The sequence below is a fragment of the Dromaius novaehollandiae genome, chromosome 5, assembly GCF_036370855.1.
Source record: "Dromaius novaehollandiae isolate bDroNov1 chromosome 5, bDroNov1.hap1, whole genome shotgun sequence".
In the NCBI taxonomy this organism is placed as follows: Eukaryota; Metazoa; Chordata; class Aves; order Casuariiformes; family Dromaiidae; genus Dromaius; species Dromaius novaehollandiae.
The window spans coordinates 40298421-40321585 of NC_088102.1; the positions used below are offsets into that span (position 1 = coordinate 40298421).

A 23165-nucleotide genomic window follows, 5' to 3' on the forward strand; every position below is an offset into this window, starting at 1 on the left:
GAAAGAATGAAATTGAGAATTCAGAGATATGCCAAATGCAGAATAAACAAACTGATATAACCATTTCCTCCTCTCTATTATGGTGATCTTTAGTTTGAGTGTTAACATCAGTAAATAGAGAAATCCTCAGACAGAACAGATTTCCAAACCCATAACATCTCTTTAAATGTCATACTAGAAGAAAACTTATTTTGCTGAAAAGTCAAAGCCACTGATACCATAACATTACCTTCCCTAGGAAACAGTACCATCTTCTTTTCTACAAGGTAATTGTTCCTTCCATAACAATTTAAGCAATGGCAGTGACAGCAATTTGTGATTCTAAAAGAGCACTCGGAGTACCCAGAACCCAGGGTGATTGGCAGCTCTGTAAAAAAAGTGATAGCTAGCCCAACTATCCATCAAACAAATGAGTGGTAAGTCATTTGGAATTTCTCCCAATGTTATTCAGTTTTCTGTAGAATTTAATTCTGTGGTGTGTAGGAGAGATTTCCCAAAGGTTAATAACTGTGTCATTTTATATTTTGTTCAGAATACTGAGAGCTAGAAAACCATATTCCAGACTAATTGCATGCAAAATAGTTTAGAAAATAGTCATCTTGAATTATACACATTCAAAAATGAAATGTATCTGAAGGCTTTTTTATTTGATACTTTCTTTAGAATGTATCATTCAAGTTTGAGAATTCTGCTTAATGTAACTAGGCATCACTAAGGGTACTGGGTTTTGTTTTCCTCTCTTTTTAAATAAGTCAAGTATTAAAGTCTGAGATCAGACCAGGCAGTGCCTCCATTTCTTAGTATTCAGAGCCTGGAATTCCTTGCTGTAGATAGATGCGTATGACCTTCCTTTACAAGTAAAATGGAGAGGTCAATCTTTTATTCTGAGATGTCAGCAGACAGGGAGCTGCCCTTTTCTGCCATAGGGGACAGAAACTTGCCCAGGATACGGGACACTTGGATCACATTTCTTTCTGGACCAGATGAGACTCCAACTACAGTTCTGACCTCCCAGGCCCATGCCCTGAGCATGCTGTTGTGAGCTGTTCTTGGTGGGAACATCTCCACCACTTCTGCTGACATTCTGCCACTGCCTAGAAAAGGATACAGGATTTCTTGTGCCAGAAAAAGAGCAGAAAAGTCAGACCTGAGCTATCTTTTTTGGTCAGTTTCTGAATATCATCCAGAAAATGTTCTTTAGAAAAGACAAAAACAGCCCTTAGATCAAGGTCTAAAAAACACAACTTCTTTTCTGAGGATTATATAGCTGTCTATGTACTAAGTGGTTCCCATTAGCACAGTTTCTGAACCTGTCCTCATTATTCTAGCGGCTTGGCAATCCATTGAAATGCAAAAGAATGATGCAGATCCTTGCAAATTATGAGAAAGAGCCTACTGACTACAGGGCAGGACAGACAGGTTTGGCAAGAGAAAGCTGAAATGTGCATGTGTGCCTCCATGATCCCACTTACAGCTGATAAGTCACATTTTTTGCCTGTTGAACTTGACACTGATCATTTATTTTCATGCTTACTACTTAACAGCCCCTTTGCACCATCCTCCATGCTCACCCTCCCACTTTCTCCCATGCTGCTGCTTTGTTTTAAATGCCCCTGCATCTTATCTTGCTTTTCAAAACCTTTCTTGAGAGAAATCCTTCAATATTTATACGCAGAGCAACATGCCAAAGTCAGAAGCATTTCCTTGTATTCATTAAAATATCCTGACTTTTTTTCACTTCTAGATAATGTATATTTTTCATCTTGAGTTTTAATTACTTCAAATACTTTAAGCCCAGTTATTTATAACCCATGGCAATTAAATGAAGCAGATTTTTTTTCAGGGTGAATTTATTTAAGCTAGAGAGAGGGTTGCTTTAAAGTGTCTGTGATGTCCCTTAAAGAGTAGAGTTCAAAGTTGACAGTATTGGTTGCAAAGAGTTATAACTGGTGCAGTCAGACAGTGTTTCTATACTTCATGTCAGAGAAGGCCTGTTAGTGGAAAAAAAGAACATAGGAGTTACAGCTCATGAGATACTTACTGCCTTTCTGCCAAAACCATCTTAAGAAGTTGCTTCTCATTCCTCTCCCCTGCACTGTAGTCTATCTTTTGCTACAACAGCATAACTCTTTAGGTACTATAAACTGGATCACTGAAATGATCCATATTAAAAAGAACCCTCTAAAACCCCAAGCCGATAATGCTAGACAATACTCTTAAGACCCTAAAACCTTCACCAATTATACCGACCTCCTGGAATTATGAATGAGAAGATGGACCTTTTCTCTGTCCTGAAACTCATTGATCTTGGGTTCCTGCAAGTCCTCTACATGTGAATTACCTCATCTAGCGCTCTGGTGCATTGTATATATGTGTGCTATATACAAATTTTCACGTGTCCATTGTTCATGAGTGAATAAATAATGCATTCTCTTGCAGGGTGGTTCAGATTCTTAGTCAAATTTTCCCTGTGCTCCCAGGAGCTCTGGCCAGCCCTAATCAGAAATAGTCCTACTACTTACCCTTTCATAACTCCAAACCTTCAGAGAGCAACATAAATGTTAATTAATTAACTCTCACCTCACTCCTCTGAGGTAAATAACTGTATCATTTTCCCTTTCTGTTTAAATGAGAATATTAAAACAGAAATGAAGTGACTTGCCTAAGGTTACACAGAAAATTAGTGGCAGAAGAAAGATTAGTATTCAGAAATTCTTAGGGCTTTTAGGACTTGTCTACAGAGGGAAACCGACTGAAACCACTACTGTGCATCATTATCCTACAGCAGCTAGTCCAGGAGAGGCATCTGTGCGAGCATTCTATTAAAAGGAAGAAAAGTGCTTTTATTCCAGCATTAATTGTGCATTATTGAGGCAAGGTAATTATTTTGGAATAAACCCCCTCTTAACCCACAGTAAATGTCCACTCAGCGAGCTGTTCTAGACTAGTCGTTCTGACAATTTCCTTATATAGGCAAGCTGTAAATGCTAAACTCTTCTCAAAAAAGCAATACAACCCAAAATCTAGTTACTTATTACTTAATTGTAAAGGCACCAAAACGTTTGTACTTCCACATATGGAAAATAAATGAGTCTCGGATACGCTGAGGCCTGTGAGCACATGCATTGTTCCTGAGCGTTGCTACTCTCCTAACTGTGCTCCAGCCCCTGAGCGGGGCAGAGGCAGGTGAAGTGCCTCGCATGCTGGCAGCCCCACCAGGACCCTGTGCACTGCTGGATGTTGGCCTCTTTGACCCGTGATTCAGTGGAAGATTTCAGGGGCCCTGGAGCAGGAGCAGGTGGCAGCTGTACTGCAGCCAAGGGTGTGGGCCGCCACCAGGGCCCTCCGCACAGATAGCACATATGCCAGGCTGGCGCTTAGTGTCAGAGCCTCTCCCTCCCTCTGTGACCCTTGTGGATATCTCCCTTATCATGTGATCTGGCACATCAGACGTGTATGAAGAAAGATTATAGGAGAGGTCTGGGAATGTACTAGCCACTGAATCTCATTAAAGAGCTTGCAAGCCATAGCTTCACTATCTGAATTTATTTCAACCTGGTTCTTCTAATGGAGACAAATTCAGTAATCATGCAGCATGCTTCCTGATGCTGTAATCACATCTGACACTGTTGTATTCATGTACGTGAAGACCGTAAGCCTGTTTGGAGTGGGACCAAAGTTGCCATTTAAAAACTTTTTCTCTTCATTTATGTAAAACATGTTGAGCTTTTCAGATGGATAAGTGTATTCAGATACCTAAAATGTTCCCATTCATTCTTCTATATTGTTAATTCTCAATTTTTTCCACACCAGAGCAGCACTCAGATTGTTTCCTCATCCATCTAGAACATTCTTCCTGCTTCACAATATGAGACAGGGAGTGTTTTTGCAACCCCCATAACACCTGCTGGAGTCATGACCTCAAGCTGGAGACCCTATAAGATAGTGATTACTCTCTGGAAATCCATCCAGGTAATTTTAGAGTACCTAACACAATGGTATTAAACATCAGTGATAAAGATCCATCAGGAAGATCCTCAGAAGCTCGCACGCCATTTGGATACATACGTAAGTGTCGCTGGTAGGTCTTTACTGCCCAAACGTTCCTGGAAAGTGAACGTGGGTGAAACGAACGTCTCGGCAAGCCAGCAGCTGCTCGCCACAAGTCACTTGCTTCAGCTATCGCAGTGTTGCACGCTGCTGGAACGTGGCCAGCCCAAATCTGAGATGTTTTGAGGGAGTGTCCTAATTTCAGAGGGAGCTCGGGGGAGCTTCAGTTGTGTGAATTTTACTGACATTGTTAATGTTCTCAAGGCAGGGATGGTAATGACAGTCCCTGGAGGAGCCAGAAAGGGTCACCTACAGCTGACCACGTTCAAAGCTCTGGCCATATGAAATGGGAATAGCTTTCCTGCAGAAAAGGAGGTGACGCTGATGTACGTTGATTTTTCTCACACGCCCACCTGTGTCATTAACTCGTTACCTGAATCCTCCCACTAGATATTCAACACAATTTCATTTGAGTGGCAGCAAAAGAGCTTGACGTAATGCTGTCTGTATAGCGCTGGGAGGTTTTGTCTGTGGGTCCATCCCTGCTCCCTGCGTGCCCCAGAAGGCTGGAATGTGCTGTAATGATCAAAAAAAAAAGAGAGAAAGAAAAAGAAAATCGGGGTGGTGGGGGGGGGAAGCCTGAGATCTGAAATGAGCCCTTGCTGTTCTGGGACCTCTGTGACCTTGAGCCGGTCACCTTGCTTTCGGCTGCGGCCATGACAGAGGTGGCATCAAACCTCACCGAATAAACCGGCGGGTTGGAGGAGCCCAGCGCCAGCGCCACCAGCGCTCCAGCCCCGCGTGCGCGGCCGCGGCTCCCCGGGGGGCACCGGCTGCCGACACGCGCCTCAGCGCAGCCGCCTGGGGCAGCTCCGCGCCTGGAAACTCAGAGCGGCCCCAACGGGCCGGGCCGCGCCGCGCCGGAGGGCAGGGCAGGGGCCGAGGCGAGGCGGCTCCCGACCGCGGCGGACGCGTAGGCGGGCGAGCCCTGCGCTCGGCGCAGGCCGCGGCCGCCCGCTAGGCCCGGCGCTTGCCCGTTGCCAGAGCGACGCGCGGGGGCCGCTCCCCGCCCCCTCGGAGAGCGGGCGGGCGCGGGGCAGCCGCTCTCGCGAGAGCTGCGGCGGCGGCGGGCGGAGCGGGGCGGGCGGCGGGGTGAGCTCATCCCGGGCGCGGGCAGCAGCAGCGCCGCGTTTAGCCGAGCCGCGCCGCGGGCGGCCGCAACTTTGTTGGGTGAGTTGGGAGCGGGAGCGCCGAGCCGGGCGGGCGGGCGGACCAGCGGCCCACTCCTCCGCGCTGCCGCTGCCCGCGCGGGCGGGAGCGACCCACCCCCGCAGCCCCGGCGCTGCGCGGCGGCGGGGTCCGGCGGCCGCCCCGGGCGGCGGCGCAGCCCCGGGGCGAGGGGGGTTCCCCCTCCCGCCGCGGCGCCCCGCTCCGGAGAGCCGGCGGGGCGGGCAGGGCGCGGGGTCCGGCCGCCCGCAGCCGCCGGGCGCTGCGCTGCGCTGGGTGGGGTGGGGTGGGGTGGGATGTTCCGTATTTGCGTGTTTTGTCCCCAGAAAGGGCAGCGCGGGCGGCGCGGGCCGCCGCGGCTCGGAGCACCCTGCGGGTCCTCCGGGGCCGGGGACGCGCTGCCGCCCGCCCGGCAGCGGCGCGCTGCGTGACTTCGGGACTTAATGCATAACTTATTGGGCGCTGTGAGTTTGACTTCGCGTTCACTCATTTATTTGTTTGGCTCCTTTTGCAGCCAGCGGGGGTGCAGTCGTTTTGTGCGCGCCTCGAGCCGGTGCTGAGACCACGGCGGTGACACCGGTTGGGTCATGCCGAGGCAGCGGCGGCGGGGAGGCTCGGCGCTGGGCTCCTGAGGGGGAGCGAAATGCTCGGGGGTGGTTCGCTTCTTCCCTGGGAGTCTGGAAAAGTGAAGAACAGGGAATGCCTGAAGCTGGGTCTGAGGGAGAGGGAGGAGGAGGTGCTGGGGAGGGCGGAGGAGAAGAGATAACCTTCCTCAGCTGAGTTTGTTTGCTCTTCCCCCATTTTATATTTCATGAAGTCTTGGCGCTAGTTTTCTCGTGCTGTATTTAAAAATAAATGTAATATGTGCACGGAACGACTGCGATGCAGATTCAGCTCATTTAACGAGGAGTTCACCCGTTCGTGTCTGGTAAAGCAGTGAGACAAAATGGGAATTGCTCAACTTAAATGAAGATCTCCTTGTGTAACCTTGGCTACAGCATCAGTATGTTTTAGATGGAGGAGGCATGGTTCTTAATCCCGAAAATGTCTGTGTGTTCCTGTTCAGGAATGCTACTTACAAATTGTCTTTTAAAAATATCGCATGCATTTAACATTTTAGCAATACTGTTTTAGTGAGCCCTTTACCTCATGCTGAGCTAAGTGCATCTGCGAGCATGGAGCCTTCGCTGATAATACAATGCAAATTTGTTTCCAGGGTAAAGGTGTCAGATTGCATTAGGTTCCAGATTGGCACGGATGAACTAAGACTGGCACTTTCTTTAGAAAGCAGTCTTTTGGTGGTGGAGTTCTGATTGAGGTCCTTTTCTTTCCCCCCTTAATTGTGGGAATTAAGCATTAGCATCCTTAAAATTAAAGGCTTAAAGCAGTTTTATAGATGGGAAAACAGTTCCCCCCCCCCCCCCCCATGGTTCTTGCCTGTTGTCAGTGTAAGTGCTAACCAGATAATGTGCATCTGTATATTCTCTGATGGGAAGTCTAGCCACTATTTATGTGGAAGGTAGGGTTAAGCCAACCTCTGTCTCCCTTCAGATGGAGTGGTGGGAAAGAAAGGTGAAAGTGCTAAGGTAGAATTTAATGACAGCTGTAACAGATTGAGAAGTTGTGTTTCACTGCTAAGGCTTTTGTGCCTTAGGTTGTCAGATGTCATGCCAATCACTAATCCAGAAACACTGTGGGAATTTGAGGATTTTTTTTATACACTTACGAAAACATGTTGCATGTTCTACTTAGGTGAAGTTTAAAAACAACTTTCATGATTGAATGTTTTATGTAAATAGGCTGTCTCCTGTTTATTGGTGGGTAACTAGGAGCAGAAGAGCTCTTCCCTTTAGCAGGGCTGACTTGTGGCCAGTTGATTAAAGGATGTGCCCTGAGTTGCTCAACAGTGCACAAAGAAGGTGTTACTGCACTAATAAGGTGCTTAGTTCTAGCATAACTTCTTGGGATATGCACACTTTGCTCTCAGCTGTGGTTCAGAGAACTTTTTAGATCATAACATGAGAAGCAAAGTGGGGCGTCAACTGTGACTTTATTGTAAGGTTGCAAAAAGTTGGTTGACTAAGACTTGCAGGTGTGGAGGCAGGCTCTGATGCAGAACTGTAAAAGGGAAGAGCTGCAATAGGGAATCGAAATTCAGTATGGAAATATGTAACTCAAACTTCTTCTATAATGTTTGATTGACACTTCACTCATGCATGGTTCGTGCCAGCGTTTGAGTGTTTTTCCCCTCTGGTATTTATTTCACGTGCTTTGATGATTAAGGTTTGGGATTAACTTTTGGATAGCTGTTGTTCTAAAACTACATCCAAATGTGACTTCCCTTTTCAGGTTTTCAAAGTGCTTTTTTTAATCATCTTACAAGTGTTCTGCTACTACCTCAAAAACTTTGTGTGTAGCTCTTGTCTCCTCAGTTTTGTAAATGTGTCTCAAGCATGTTCCTTAAGTTTTTCCATTCGTGTTCAGAATTATTAATTCCACTCTTATAAACATTTTATTTCTAAGGTGAGAATATTTTATGTTCTTCAAACAGTTAATACAGGTTTTGTTCTCCTTTGAAAGCCTATTGGTTAGTTTAATTTTTAGTGAGATCACATTCTTCCAGTAAAGGAAGATAACTTTGGAAATACGTTGGGAAAATGAGCTAGGCTAGTCAGAGAAAGGGTTGAGGCCCATTTGAATTTCTTTTCTGTTCTGCTTTCTGTTTTGTCCTGTAGCATGCCTATTGTAGAGAAGAAAAAAAGAGCAGTTTTCTCCGTATCAGTAGCTTAATCCTTTCAGCAAGGGGCTGCTGCTAACTATTCAATTCTTACTACTACTGGTTAGAAATCCTGGATACCCTACTGGAGTGAAGAAGCAGTTATATTCTTGCCTCATCAAAATTTCGGTCACACAAGTTGGTTTCCCTAATGCTGACATTTTCAGAGGTTTAAATTTGTTCTCATTGAATCTACATGTTGGCTTGTTGGCAAGCTGTTTTGATCTGTTGGTTCCTTGATTTTTCTTAGTTTCCCCCCAGACTCCTTTTATTGCTCAGCAGCTCCTTAATTTCAATATTAAAAAGTTGATTATTAAAAAGTTGATAAAGTTTGATTTCATTATCTTTGAATATCTTTTGTATTTTGCTTTGTCTGCTTCTTTATCAGTCTTTAGATTGTTTTGTTCACTTTCATAGGAGTGGATTTTCTTCCAGTCCATAAGATACAGTATTTTTCATTGTTTTATAGATTGGACTTTTACTATTCTAGCATTTCTTTTGCTGAAGTGAGATTGCTTTCATGTAATTCCTTGGTATTAATATGCAATGAATTTTTAGGTTGTTTATGGGAAATTGTCTGTATTTTTTTTTCTCCTGGTTTTCTAAAAGATGGAAGATTCTGAAACCTGTTGGTTTAGCTTTTTGTTAGTAAGTCACCACATGCATGTGTCAATAATAAATGCAGTCAGTCACTTTTATCAGTGAATGTATGTATATTCTAAAATCTGTTAGGTCTGACTTATTAGTTTTATATGCCAAATCAGTTAATATGTTGAATATCTTTCTGTGAGCGAGGGCAGAAAGTGTTATATTGTTCTGTATTTTATGTTTCCAGAGAGATATGACTTCGGTGCCTTGATTTCAAGCATACCTCTCTAAATAGGAACTTTTAAATAGTCTAATCGTTAGATTTCACGGAGTACAGCTCAATATTTGAATGAGGGCTATCAAGCTGCATGGTTTTTAAAATGGCATTTTATGGCTGTGTAAGAGATGAGATAGTTTTTCATTAAGCAGAGACTGTCAATGTTCCCTGTGTCTGGAGCCTTACCAGGAGTGGTTAACTGAAGGCACAGTTGTGAAGCTGAGGAACATGGCCGTTGGTGAGGCTGAGTGGCAATAGCATAGTGTTTTTGACTTAATTCTGTTTTTCAGTCCTTTAACAGCTGGCAGTACAAGACTGCCATGGCCTGCAACAGCTTCAGTGTTTGATTTTGTTAGTGGTTTTGTACTCTGAGGTTTGGGAAACCCTTTAGGAGTTGCAGAGACACTAAAACTGCTTAGTTATTTTACTGTGTATTTGAACACAAGTGCACAGATAAAATGGTTAGCTGTCTGTCTTTTTACGTGGAAAGTTAAGTATGAGGTCTTGGTCTCTTTATCTTACATTTTTGGTAGGTGGGTTATCTGAACTCTGATTTGTACTCTACCATGTCTTTTATGTGTAAAGTGAGACTGAGCATTTACAAGCTTTTATTTTCTTACTGGTAGTCTTTAAAGAACACTTCACTTGAATGTGGCGACCTCACACTTTTTCGTAGTCTAGATAGCTGGTGAATTGTGTGGTCACTGATTGAGTATTCCTCAATATTGCTAGAAAGGTCTAAACCTGCAAGAGATGGTCCACTTACAAACCTGTGTTTGATTAGTAGGATCAGAATCAATCCTGATCAGAATCAGTTGTCTCTTTGTAGTACTTAATCTCATTTCAGATGCTGCAGTGCAGTCATGGTGTTTCGCATCAAGATCTTCTTGTTCCATGTGCGGTTTATGCATGTCTATTTTGAAGAGAGACCAAGTTCCCGAAATGTGCAGGATTTTATAGAACTGCTCTGAATGTGGGTTATTAAAAAAAGATAAATCCATACAGAAGAGCTGTAACTGCGGGTAGTGGTTAATGCTTAGGACTGAGCAGTCCCAAGCACCAGTAAGCTGGTAGTTTGAATTTTTTTGTTGAGGTGAATGCTCTTTTGCCTTTGGTCTCAGAGTCTGTAGAATGGGAAGAGTGTTTTCTTCAGATGGATGTTTTTTTAAATATTAGTGAAGTGTTCTTGAAGACTTTAATTTTTGACAGCTTGTGAAATAAAACTTAAATTCCACTAGCAAACTAGGTTTGTTTTAAAATCGGATTGTTCTTTGATTCCTTATGGCTTGCCTTCACTGCTCAGAAACATTTTGGTAGTTTTCATTTCATTTGTTGATTTTTGTTTGTTTGTTTACCTTTTGAGGTAACTTTTTTCAAAAACTTATTTAAAGCTTGTAGTGCCTCATTTTCTCTACAGTTTTCAGAGAAACTTGCTGATGTTGAACTGGTATGTTAATATGGGCTTTTATCTTAATAAAATCATTTCCAGGTGAGCCTGAAAGGTATCTTGTTTCTCCTAATTGTTGATGTTATAATGAATTAAAAAAAAAAAAACCAACTAACCACCAGCAAGCAGGCTTATTCCAGGCTGCAGTAAAGCACGGATCAGAAGTTGAGTGCAGCTTTGGGATAAGTTGCTTTTTGAATCTTCTTGGAAGCCCTTGGTTATGTTCAATATGCTTGGTTGGTATCATTTTGTCAATTTTAATGCTTACTTGGTACTTTCCTCCACCTAAAGAAGTATCTCCCTTTGCAGCTGCAGCCTGCTTTGCTGGCTGGCTCGGTGCAGCCTGTGGTGGGGTTCCAGGGGACGGTGAGGGCTGCTGTTGTAGCATGGCTCTACTCTCCAAATTTGTCTCAAGTCACAAGGCATTTTAAAGGCACTTTACAGCACCATCAGCTAAATCAATTGTCTTTTGACCTTTGAATTCAGATGACAGACTTACTGTATGCTGATGTAATGTGAAATAGGATTAATATGGAACTCTTTCTTTTATAGTTGCAGATAAATATCTGTAAAGTAACTGCTGCGGTAGCAGAACTTCTGATACGCCAGCTGTTCATGTCAGTAGCTCTGATATATATTTTAGGATTTTTTGTTAGTGTTAATGCAAACATCTCTAAGATTTAACAAGTATTTTTAAACATCTGTATATTGCTGATTTGATCAAAAGTTACATAATCCCAAGAATGTTTTTGCTACTCTTGAAACTTTTTGATGATAATTGAAATTGTATTTTCATATTATCTGTTTCTTTGTTTTGTAATAAACTGCTGGTCTTCATGTGCACTTGCAAAAATCACCCCTCTCTGTATATTTCACGCTGTCACCTGAAGTACTTAGTGCAGATCTGTGACAACTTGTATTTTAAGAGAGACTGTAGTTCTTTGTTTTATAGCTTTCTCTCTGTTTCAAAAAGTTAACCGAGTTTCAGAAGTGGTATCTGTGAGGCTTTGTCACTCGGCCTCTATGCTTGCAAATCATTTGGCAAACAGAATTGGATCTCTGGGTGAAGGGTTTGGTAGTAAGATCCCCAAATCTATGCTGCTAGAATTCCAGTAATACTGCTTCAGACAGAATTTAGTCTGGTCTCCTAAATAGGATGTTTCCCTCACAAATGTGATTTGTTGGTTTGGACCTTTATGACCACTAAGGATTGGATCACATTTGAAATTTCCAGTTTAGTTTCCTCCAGAAGAAATATAGCTTATGTACACCCAAATTACAACAAAAAAATCATTAGGAGAGTGATTAAGCATTGAGCAGGCTGCCCCAGAGAGACTGTGGAGTGTCCATCCTTGGAAGTTTTTAAAAGTTAACTGAACAAGGCCATGAGCAACTCGATTTGCTTGGAAGTTAGCTGTGATAGGAGCAGGAGATTGGACTCCCATCCTGTTCTTCACTTACTTGGTGATCCTGTGCTCTGTGTTAAGCGACAGTAGCTGGGGAACTTCTTCGGAGTGTGGTACTGTTCAAAATGTTGATGCAGTTTAAACTGTCCTTTAAAAATTAACGTCCTGGTAGCAGGATTTTTGTGACTGACTTGAAATGGTTTCTTGTTTGGTTTGCACTACCATCTGTGTCAATTTATCACAGTTCCCTAATTTTGGCTATCAGATTGCAAACCTGTAACAGGAAACCTGATTTCCTTTATCTGTGAGTACTCAAGAAAGGGAGGAAGCTTTTTCTTTTTTTCCTGTGAAAGGCCAGTGTAAGAGGAAGCGTGCACATCTTGAACATTTGTTTTTGAACAGGGCCACAACATGAATTTCTTCTTGCTGAAGAAATTGTTTGTGACAGAAGTCAGACTTTTTTTCAGTACTGAAGTGTGACATGACTTTGTCTATACCTCAGAAATGGACAATTAGTGGACAATGAAACTTAAATTGAAGGCTTAGCAAGCATGTTACTGTTGCACAAAACCACTGCAATTTTTATCTTTGAACCAGCTGAAAATCTTTTTATTCTTTTTTCTAGACAAGTCTTCTCATCTTCTGAATTACCAATCTGATTTCTTTAATGTTCTAAAAATGAATGTCTTGCCCAGTTAACAAGAAACATTGCCAAGATTAAATCTTTCCCTGTATGCCGTAGGCTTTACAAACCAATATTTTAATTAAAATGTTTGATGTTGTTGTGGAAGTATCATTGCATGTGCCTAATAGAAGGTGATACTAGACCCTACCAAATAAATCTTAAGAGAGCCTTTCCTGCTTCTGCTGGAGGCAGTCGAGGTTTCTACCAATGTATGTTGGTTTTGTGCAAATTGGGAAGACTGAAATGGTATTTTATACTTTCATCCACGTTGAATGACAGTGTGATTGTGCAAAAGAAAGTCATGTTTTAACATTCTCATACCTTGAAAATAAATTTTTATCTTTATGAATGACATGACACTGGCAAAGATTGTTTACTTTGCAAATGTATTTAACAGCTTGTTGCAGGAATCATGATAAAATAGCTTAGTAGACTGTACTGTATTGATCATACAGGAGCCTGAATAAAGACTGAAACCTGATGCTTTCTCTCAGCTTTTGCTAAAGCAAACATTTAGAAGTGAGAAAAGAAAAGAGGTATGTATGCAAAAGCTGTTTAGTTTGTCTTCAGCTTGGGTGCTTTTCTCATTACTCTTTCCCCTGCCCACCCTTTGCAGTCGTTGAAGAAGGCCATGCTGACAGGAAGGCAGTTCTTAAATGTCCCACTTGGATTTCTGCTTTGTCTTGCCCAGTTGCTAGTGACCTGTACTTGACATAACTCTGGAAATTCCTGTGATGTCCCCAATCTAGTATTATTTACTGCAGTACCATTCAGAGATACCACAGAAGAATCCTTGTTTGAATGCCTTTGTTAAATATCCATGAAAGTAAAATGCAAACATAGTCTTAAAACATGCTGTTCCTTCTAAAATGAAAAGCTTTTTTTGGAATTCTGAGTTATGTGTTTTTTTAGGGGAATTCTGTGCAATGAAATGAACTGCCATCCATACTCTAGAGTAGTTCCTGATAGAGAGACTTTCTCCCTGAGCTAGAAGCTTCATGGGATAATTTGGGAGCTGTGAATTAGTTCTTGCCTTGTTGTACAACTGCTCCCCTAACTAGACAAAGCCAGAACACCTGCAGAGTTACATTTTTATTATGTATTAAAATTGTCAGGACTTTCTGTTTTAATTCTGGACTACTGTAGTTTACTTCTAGCCAGAAAAACTTTAAGGTTAATTAATATGCTAAACAAAATTAGGAAATAGAAAAGAGGTTATTCTGTTCTCAAGTGGCAGTGTAAAAGATTTGGGTATGAACATGCAAGTGTGTTGTGTATTCCAAATTTTACTTGTATGCGTATTGTGCTTTAAATTATCAACAGATTTGAAAGTTGTTACTGTATCAACATCTCCAGTAAAACAAAGGTATGATAATAAACAGTAATTAAATATTGTGAAGGATTCTCATCAGTTGTATTTTTAGCAGAAGTTGGTCATTATAGGGTGATTGCTGGCATCGTTAAATCTCAGTTTTTTAGTATGCAAGTCAGTGCCTACATGCCTGAGCAGCTGAACTGAGGTGTGCCATCCTTGCATAGCTGAAGTATCTTTTTGTTCTTGAATCTTAAATACAGTGACTTACCTCAAACTGCCAACAACTTTATGCCTGCCAAGGGCAAGAGTGTAAATGCTGTGAATGTGCTCTTTAACTAAGTGATATAATACATCTCTTCTGGAAATTGGAAAACACAGTCAATGCAGTTCAGAACAACATAACAATTGTGCAGAACCAGCAACCGGAAAAATAATCATAAGCAAGGTAAACTGTCCTCTTGTACATGTTGGAGGAAAAAAAAGAAATGCCCAGAGATAGAAAACTGAAGTGCTGGGGGAGGGCGACTTTTGCTCTTCTTCAGTTTTTGCAAATCTACACTTTATTTAAAAACAGAAAACCCAAAGTTATATTTTGTAATTGCCTTATAGTCCCAATTTTGGTGCAGTCTAACTCTAGGTGACAGGTTTCCTCACGCTCTTGAGGCAGAGGATCAAGTGACTTGGGGAGTAAAAAAGACAGGCCTCACAAATTGATAAAAGGAGAGAGATTGCGGAGCAGAGAAGGGAATTTGTATTTTTAGATAAAATTCCCATTTCATCTTTCAGTTATGCATAATAGGAAGATGCGATCAGACTTATCAAGGACAGAACTTGAAGAAATAGTTGATGAAGTAGCGAGTTAATGTGTAGTTTTAAAACAAAGTAGTGCTTTGGTCAGTTTTTTGTTTGAAACAGATTGGAGGGTAGTGGCATGAACAGGGAGGAAACTGGAGAGGCTGATCACAGTAGGAGTTGTTAGATTACTGACCATTTAGAAAAGGTTGGTGTCAGATGAAGAGGAACTGTGAGTGATTGTAATGTTAATTCCTGTACAGTTGTCAGTTGCTCTGATGTGGAGAGGAGAGAGATTTTTGGCAGAAAGATGAGCTTTCTTTAAGACTGCGTTAAAACATCCAGGACAAGCAAGGCTGATGCTTAGATTTTGGTAGATAGTGCGGAAAAAATGTTTTGAGTTGTTTAAATATTGTAGCTGAGACTATGAACAGTGATTCATATCCTCTTTGTTTTACCCTCCCTTCTTCCCTTTTTCTGAGTGTTGTAATTTAGAAAAGAAGGGTCCACAGATGTCCGTGATTCTAACTTGGAAAGTGAGAGAAGAGCTGAAGATGTATTTGAAGAGAGGTGGGAGAAGAATCTGGACAACTCTTAAATGAGTCCGAGTTCATTAAATTTTGACTAGTTTCTTAAATTTGAATCCCAATTACCTCCAGAATGACTAGCTTCTCTCCAGGCATTATCAGAAGACACAGCTAAGATCTGGCTTTGTATTACAGCTACTTGCGACATCAGTGGGAGATGTCCTGTGAAAACTGTTAGTAAACAAAGACAGGTATTCACTTGAACACAGCTTAAAGGTTTTAATTAATTCTTGCTTGAAGCTTAGCTGGGAATTAGAGACACAACTTTACTGCCAGTGCCAGGTAAGTTTTATTAGGATAGTGTAGACAGTGTATCTTATTTTGCATGGTCTTTCGTACTTGCCTTTTACATGGAGAAAGAAAAAGGGTTTGTGGAGCAGTGCTGCACTGTTTCAGTAACATTTTACAGGTGGCAATAAAAAACTCATGGCTCTGCTCTAGTGTGTGGGTGTTACATGCATATGCTTGCAGCTAAAATACTTTAATGTTAGCTTTTAATAGTACTTTTGAAAATGAAGTAATTATGTATGCACTATAATGCAAAAAACCCTTAAATAGTGGTTGGTGTCTGCATTACACTGTTTTCTTCTTGCTGATAAAGGAGATACAAAAACCTTTCCATGTTAAAGGTTCAAAGCAATCTTGCCAGGTGGGAAAATCGTCTTGCTTTTTTTTTTGTTTTGTCTTAGTGCTGAGTGACTGTTCTTGCACTGTTTCTGGCTTAGGAATGACAATAGCAGTGGCTATCTTGCCATAACCCCTCTTTGGCATCACCTTTGAGCTGAGATGCCAAAAGCTTTTGAAACATACAGAAACCTCGGTTAGACTCATCACTTGAATACTGTACCCTGGGTCATCGAGGCAATATGTTATTTGAACATACTGTGTTCAGAAGTTGAACTGACTTGTTACGGAACTGTTGAATTACCACTGCTGCCTTCAGTTGATCACCATGTTAATTAGTCCTAATGTCATTAAAATGAGCAAATGCAGTGTTAGTAAAACTTCTTCTGAAGTTGAGCTGTCATCGGATCTTATTGAATAGTTGTACTGGAAAGTTGCTTGTCTTTTCCTGTGAAGAAAAGTAATTGTAGAGTGCTTAAACTGTGGCCATAAGCCATAGCTCTCCCTTTAGGATGGATCATCTGATCTGTCACCCTCTTCTCTGGGAGACGTATGATTAGTCAGAGATCTAGCTGCAGGCAGGGGAGACTGTTTTGGTAGAAGTATACAGCTCAAGAGCACTCTCTTCTCAGGCCCTTTTCTTGTCATGTGAATGAAAAACATTTGTCCCGATTTCGTGACTGTACGTGAGGAGGGAAAAGATGACGGGCTGCTGGATGGCTGGGGGCAGACTGGTGCTTCCAGGAAAGTTGGTATGGTCTGATCTGCACTCTTTCTGCATCTGAGAGGCTCCTGGGGGAAAAAGCTATGCAAATTGTTTCTGTTTGTAGCAGAAAGTGATTACTTTGGGGATGGAACTCGATTCCCCCCCCCCCCCCCCTTCTGCCTTACAATTTAGTATAAGAAAATAGTACCTAACTAGATTGGAGGAGGAAAAAAAAGTTATGGGAGATGAATTTAGCAGGATAATTACAACACTAACACTGGAAAAGTATTTTTATATTAGCATCTGTGCTTTCATGGCCTGAAAAGGGCCAGAGCCCTCATTTGGTGTCTTAGGCCACGATATGGAATCATCTGCAGAGCTAATGCAGTGCAGTGTGGACTCATGTTAATTGTGCTGTTCTTCATTGAGTGCACTCCACTTTGTCCATTTATGGGAACTAATGGCACTGTCATATCAGTGCCTTGCATTCATTTGTTAGTTTACTTCAGCAACTTTGTGAAATGAGGAAGGGCAGATGTCTTTGAGCAAGGCGTTTAACACAAATACGAGAAATCTGGGGTGGTGTTCAGAATAGAAGTCTTGAACTTTGGATTTTATCTCATTATGGGCTGATTTATACATGTTGTAGAAGTGTACTGGAGATTCTTGAGCCACCTCTGAAGCAATCTAGTGTCTACAGCCATACTTGCTGTCCACAGCCCACTATCGGCTCCGAAGAGTGGTGCTGCACAGCACAAACCCTTACTGCTTCCTGGGAGCAGTCTCTAGCCCCGTGGGGTCTCCTGCGCTGTGCCCGGCATTGTCCGAGGGCTTGTTAGCAAGCCTGGAACAAAACCAGGCCAGGGAATGTGCTGACAGCTTAGTAGCACGGAGGGTTACAGGTTAGTGCTCAAACCTGTGCCCTGGCCTTGTTTTATGTACTATTACAGCTGTAGCTCAATGTGCCTACGTGGCAAAATGCAGGACTATGCTGAGTTTGTAGCTTGCATCTGGATAGCGTTTAATAGCAGTAGCGCAGCCTTGCGTATGAGCTGTGTGTCCTTCCTGTCCAGTAGGACTATTAAGTTCAGAAGCAGCATTGTGCTAATGTGGCTGTAGTGTTTCTGGTTCTGGTGTTAGTCCGGTAGTCTCAGCATGAAGGTCAGAAGATTAATAGTCACAACATAATAGGTGGTGTGCAACAAATTAATAATGGAATAAATTGCTTTGGATTTTTGTTGCCTGCCTCGTTGTCTCTATCTTAGTAAACATGCATCTAGACCTGTAGCAATAAAATGAGAGAGATGGTCTGTAAAATTGCAAGAAGAATGAAATGGACTACACACAAAATGAGTTAATGCTTATTTTTAAGAAATTGTCAAATCTAAGGCCATTAGAAATAGAAGTTAAAGTATTACTTTAAATCTGGGTTAGTATCTAGTGTGGATTCTGAAGTTGTGCTTGGGAAGAATTGTATTTAAAGTTACATTTGAAGTACTGTCTGGCTGCACTGATATGTGCAGTCTGTTCTCAAATCTCTCTGCTGACAGTTTGTCTTGCTAGAAATGGTGAATGTGCCTCACATGGTTACTACAGCATTTTCCCCATTTTTAGTTTTATCCTAGTTCCAGCAAATGCCTGGATAGTGTTCTTTAGCTTAAAGCTAAAGACTACATCACTACTATGTGGCAACCACTGCTGAGATTGCACTGTAAATGTACCTTCACGTTCTGGTGATAGACCTAAGGCAAGATTGCCTCTCTTAAAATTTGGTTTCCTGTGTGGTTTTCTTTTCTGTTTTTGATAGGACAAATCACATTGTACCACGGAAATGTCTTTTCTTTTTCTGATGAAGTATAACTGTGTTGCTGTCAAAAAATGGAGTAGTGATTACCAGTACCTTTCTCGTAGTAGTTTCTCTTAAGAAAAATCTTGTCCGAGCAGAGACGTGTGAATGTTCTGAGGCCAGACTCACCCTGCAGACGCCTGGGTCTGTCAGAGGAATACGAGCACAATTCAGTTCCTGCTCACTTGACCCAACTCACCATCACCAAACGTGTATGCTTTCATCTCTGAAAGTAGGAGAGCAGTCTGGTGCTTACCGGGAAGTGTGTTCTCACAAGGCTTTGGTGAGAGGAGATGAGGTGATCAGCATGTGAAAGATTTTGTTCTTTCTTCTGCTTGTTTTACAAATTAAAGTTTCACCATTTTTTTCCTCATTGTTGAAGAAGGCTAGCGGGTTCGTTTGATGCTTACTCAAGGGATGCAGGAGCTAATTGCACTAAGTCTCACTGGATAAATGGTGGGGGAGACTTCTGTAGCATGAGGTCCATCAGAAGAGGACATGCTAAAGTAGCTTTCCTGACTTGGAAAAGATGTTGCATCTTCTGCACTTGTAATGCTTTTGAATGTTGGAGAATAAGGCTGCAGGTAAAGTGGGAATATTGATGATTTATTTTTAAATTTTGGATCGATAAGAGAGGTTTGCAGTGTGAGATCTACCCCTTTTTAGAGAGGCAAAGCAAGGTGTTTATCATCCATCTGAAGGGGAAAGTCTTTGAATAAGCTACATACTGACCTCAGTTGTCTCTGTGACAAAGGCCCAATAACTGAGTTAGACCTTTCCTCTCTGTTTTATCCTCCCCACCTAAGCAACCACCATATGTGTAGTCTGGGTGAAGCAAGTTGCTTCTTCCCTTCTTGTCACTGTTGAGCCTGGAGATCTTTGTTTCTTTTATCCTTTAAGAGTTGAGGAGGATACTGGTATCATTACCTGCACTGACTATTTCCAAGGCCTAATACGAGGCTGCAGTGATTCATGAATCTTCTGGGATAATAGCTTTTCTTTTTTGGCTGCCTTCATAATACAGTTCTGCAGTTCAAGTGACAGTCTGTCATAAAGTCGGCACCTTTGTCAGCTGCTCAGCACGAATCAGCACTGGAGTGTTGGGCTGTAGAGCTGCAACACATAATGCTTTTCTCTTCTCTGCTGTTTAAAAGAAGAGAGGAAAAATAGCACAGAGTTGTAATCATTTGGTGGGAAGAGTATCTAATAACATAGCCAAACCTTTGTTCATGTTACAAAGCCAAAACACTGTGGTTCAACGATGCTACAAGTAGGGCTTTAGGACTCCCAATGCGTGGTAAAAAGTGTAGTGGCCACATCATGCAAAGTATTGAGCCAGTATAAATTGTTCTTTTTTTGGGGGCGGGTACCAGCATGCTTTATTTGCATTAGACATTTTCTATTTAGACCACTATAATTTTATACTGGATTAGATATTATGCATCTTCCCACAACAGATACCAATTTGGTATCATTTTCTGGCACATTTGATAGAATGTGTCTAAGACTAATTTGGATCGAATTAATTATGCTGGGTGATGTGGTAGTACAGAGATTTGCTAGTAACTGTGAAACCATGATTTCAATCTAAAACTGACTTTCAGACAACTTTACAAGTGTTTGAAAAAGTTTAATTTTTAATTTTATGCATAACTTAAAATACTATTTGCTTTTGTTCAGAGCTTGAATGATTAAAATGTTATTTGGCATGCATTTTACAACCACTATTGTCTAAAGTTATGGAAGTATGTTTTTAGATGTGGTAAACGCTAATCTTCATTACATTTATCTTCATTTTGTTCATCATCTGTTCTTAATGCTATGCCAAAAACAAGTCCCATTTCTAATTCTGTAAAGGGAAAAAATGGTTCAATCCTAGTGAAGCAGATTTTTTTTCTTGAATTCTCTTTAAGCTTTTTGATTACAGACTTTTGGTTTTGTATACAGAGAATGTTTAGAAAAAAGGGGGGGCATAGGGGGAAAATATTTTAATTGCATCATAAAAAATGGTCTGTTTTCATCTGTCTTAGTACACATGGTTTGGAAATCGAATATGTAAACGGCTTCAGGAGGAGGTTCAAAGCTTCCAGTAGATGACCTCTCATTTTACCATAAGCTGCTATTTGTGTTTCAAGACATGAATTAGTCTTGTCTTTTAAAATCTTTTGACCCTTTATTAAAAATCTTTTGGAAAAGGGAGAAACATACTTTTTAGGGTTGTGACTGAGCTTTTTAATTTCACATAAAATTTGGGGATAGTTTTCAGCTGAATAGGAGATGCCAGTGGTTCCTACATAGTGTCCTGGATGCTGAAGAATATGTTCGACTTCGCTGTGTTGAAAAGTGCTGGGTGGGAAACTTAACAAAATACTTGAAAAGGATATGGCTTCAGATACAAGCTGCTGTTTTTTTCTTTTTAAAATTTTCTTATAAAAGCAGGTTTTTTTAGTTTTTCCCATGTGCAGTGCTCCTAAACAGGAGTGTCCTCTGTTTACATTTTCTACAAGCTGAGGAGTCCTTCCATGGCTTGATTATTGGGTTTCAGTACTTTCATCTATGTTTATGGTATGATAGTGCCTAGAGCCACATGCAAAAAACACAAAATACTATGCACATATAGCTGGGATTCTGCAGATGGATGTGAACATATAGACCCTCATGTTTTATGGAGGCTTACTACCTTCACTGACTTGGCACATTCTGTTACTGAGAACACAGAATCATTGAGGTGTGAGGAGACCTTTGGAGATTGTCTAGTCCAACCTCCCTGCTCAAAACAGGGTCAACTACAGCAGGTTTGCTCAGGACCTTGTCCAGGCAGGTTTTGAATATCTCCAAGGATGAAGATTACACAACCTCTCTAGCAACCTGTTCCAGTGTTCAGTCACCCTTTCAGATTTTTTTTCCTTGTGTTTAAGATGACTCTTATGTTTATAAGCTGTTTCTGATGTTTAACATGTTGCAATTTTAAGTTCTTTTGAACACTGCTTAAACACACTGCCTTTTGAGTCAGAGAGAAAGATTTTTCAGGATACTATTCAGAAATTGTCTTTCACTATTTGATTTTTCATCCTCTTTCTTTTTGTGAGCCGCCTAGCAAGTGAAAGCTAGAGCTCCTCAGTGGATATCGCCACTAGATAGTTAAACAGAATGACAAATTTATTTTTTGGTCTACTTCTCTGATGTTGCACTTTACCTAATACAGTGTGCTTTGTGAAAAGCTATTAAAGAACATCTTATCAATTGCGACTTGCTTGCCTGTAGAAGCAGGTGATGTAGTCCTTCTGAAGGTACACAGAGAAATGGCCAGTCTTTGTGGGACATGGACACGCACATCCTTTGTAAGAGGAGATGATCCTGATCTGTAATTTGCATTTGAAGAATTAATTTTCATGCATACTTTTTTTTTGAAATTGAACATCCCCTTTCCTATGAAAATTGGGAAAAATACATAGAAGGCAGTTACCTGCTTTGTCACTGCACTTCTGAAGAAGCTTAGTACCATAGTGTGAATGGTACTTCTCAAGGGAACTGTTCTGTGTGCCGCAGTGTTCATTAGTCTTCTCTTGACTACACTTTTAATGGTAGGTAAAGCGCAACTAGGAGTTACAGTAAAATTTACTACTTTATTTTAGATGGTGTTCTGTCAGCTATGAGGATGCAGAACTGGTTTAGAAAAACTCCCTCATTCCACACGAAGCAAGAGTTCTGTCGATACCCGTCTCTGTTGCGCTGTAGTAACGTGGCATGAGTTCCAGTAACTCCAATAACTAGAAAGCAGCATCAAAAATTGGGATGAAGATTTAGATGGCTGATCTCAGAGTCCTAAACTGATTTAGGTTGAAAGGAACCCCTGGAGGTCATCTGATCCAACCTCCTCAAAGCATGGCCAACCTAAGTCAGGTTGGCTACACCCTGATCTGCTGGAGTTTTGAATATCTCCAAGAGATTCATTAATTTCTTTGGGAAAACTTGTTCCAATATTTGACTACCTTCACTGAGGAAAATTTTATCTTAATATGTAGTTGCAGTTGCCCTCGTTGGGACTTCTGTTGCCTTTCTTTTCAGAGACGTTTAATGATAGGATGAGTTTAGCTTAGTCTTTGTCATGACCTTCCTTTAGGTAGGTGTAGACAGCAATAAGACAGCCGCCCTTCCCTCCCCCAAGCCTTCTCTGGGTAAAGGGTCCCTTCCTTCAAGGTAGGGTTGGACAAGCACTGACAAGCGCTGCAAGGCAGTTACTCAGTCATTGTTACTCAGTTTTTCCTACGGTTTGAGCTGGTGTATTTTAAAAATGGCTTTTTTTATTCCTAAATGCATAAGGCACCTTTGAATACTTTTTTTTAAAACCATATTGCTGTTTCCAGAAAGGATTATTTACATTGCCTAGCATGGTGTAGATTTTCTAATTTGCAACCAGACTTGAGCTTCATGCTGGAGGCATGAAACAAACATGTTCATGCCACAGATTTAATCAATATATTTCTCTGCACTTTGAAGTTTTTTTTTCCTTCAAAATTGAACTGGGGAATCGCACCTCATTTTAGTTACTGTGCTGATGTGTGTTTTTGCATTGTGTGACATGTTAAGTTGGTTTATATTGTATTTCTTCAACATAACCATCAAACAAACCATTGTGGTTGTCTGTGACTTTCAGTGGAAAAAATAATTTTCTGCCTACTTTATTCTTAGTATCAACTTTCAATTTATAAGTTACCATTTGTTTGATCTGCCTGCAAGGTTGCACTTCATGCCATATTTTAATGTGTTGTAGTTAAAATCAATAAAGCTTATGACAGAATAAATGTCCATGTGAGAAATGTGAAAGCAGCTATTCTC

The 23165-nt window shown here is 41.2% G+C and overlaps 1 protein-coding gene across 9 annotated transcripts in view; it reads left to right on the top strand.

The window, feature by feature from the left end:
• The first annotated feature begins 5143 nt into the window (after positions 1–5143).
• SIPA1L1 (signal induced proliferation associated 1 like 1) overlaps positions 5144–23165 on the top strand; it is a 224841-nt gene continuing 206819 nt past the window's right edge. For all 9 annotated transcript variants that reach the window (XM_064512535.1, XM_064512536.1, XM_064512532.1 and 6 more), the window contains exon 1: positions 5144–5280. The gene's annotated coding sequence lies outside the window, so the exon portion shown is untranslated. The remainder of the gene's footprint in view (positions 5281–23165) is intronic.